Source organism: Mirounga angustirostris, unplaced genomic scaffold (genome assembly GCF_029215605.1).
Source record: "Mirounga angustirostris isolate CCGP_5_RB_7025 unplaced genomic scaffold, mMirAng1.0.hap1 SCAF_1, whole genome shotgun sequence".
Classification (NCBI taxonomy): Eukaryota; Metazoa; Chordata; class Mammalia; order Carnivora; family Phocidae; genus Mirounga; species Mirounga angustirostris.
Window position 1 is genome coordinate 16,104,813 of NW_026991709.1, and position 1,248 is coordinate 16,106,060.

The following is a 1,248-nucleotide window of genomic DNA, read 5'->3' on the forward strand; positions in this document are numbered from 1 at the left end:
TGAGAGACAGAGAGAGAGAGAGAGAGAGAGAAGCAGAGGGAGAAGCAGGCTCCCAAGGAACAGGGAGCCCGATGCGGGACTCAATCCCGGGACCCCGGGATCACGACCTGAGCCGAAGGCAGACGCTCAACCATCTGAGCCACCCAGGCGCCCGAAAATTTAGTGTTTTTAAGAGAAAGAAAGCACGGGGCGCCTGGGTGGCTCAGTCGTTAAGCGTCTGCCTTCGGCTCAGGTCATGATCTCAGGGGTCCTGGGATCGAGCCCTGCATCTGGCTCCTTGCTCAGTAGAGAGCCTGCTTCTCCCTTTCCCTCTGCCTTCCTGCCATTCCCACTGCTTGTGCTCCCTCTCACTATCTCTTTCTCTGTGTCAAATAAATAAAATCTTTTAAATAAATAAATACATAATACATACATACATAAAATCCATTCACTTCGGCTTTAGTCCACCCTGATGGCATATAAAATTCCTTTACAAAGATTTCCTTTCACAAACCTACAACTTTCTTTTGCATTCAGATTTTGTCTCAAGCCATTTTTCACCAAACAACCGGTATCATTTCAAGACAAAATTTCTTTCTTTTGCCTTCAACAAAAATGTATTTCCATTCATTATATCTTTTATTAAGATTGATTTTATTTATTTATTTATTTATTTATTTACTAGAGAGAGAGAGAAAGAGAGCGTATGAGTGGGGAGAGAGGTAGAGGAGTAGGGAGAAGCAGACTTCCTGCTGAGCAGGGAGCCTGACATGGGGTTCAATCCCAAGACCCTGAGATCATGACCTAAGCTGAAAGCAGACACTTGACTGACCGAGCCACCCAGACACCCCCTTATATCTTTCTTATATATCTCCTACTTTCCTACATGTAGAGTTGCTTCCCTTATTTTCATCAGTTTTAATTACATTTAGCAGAATTTTAACTCTTAGAAAACTTAGTCTCTTAGTGAAAACTAAGTAGTAACCAATTGTGAACTGTTACACCAGAATTCTTTCAATGGCAAATTTATGAATCAATTAAGCACAAAGCATGCTTACCAACAAACTCAACTATCCTTAGTTTCTCCGCAATAAGAAGCCAACAAACCTACATTCACTAATCAATGCTTTAGTACTCCTTTCTATTTGGAAAAAACCTAGATATCTGATGAATTCAATCCCAAACATCATCCCAAGCAAAACTTTAAAGATTTAGGCTACCAAAGACTATCTTAACAATTACCCATGAAAACCTTGAGATGGACAAAAT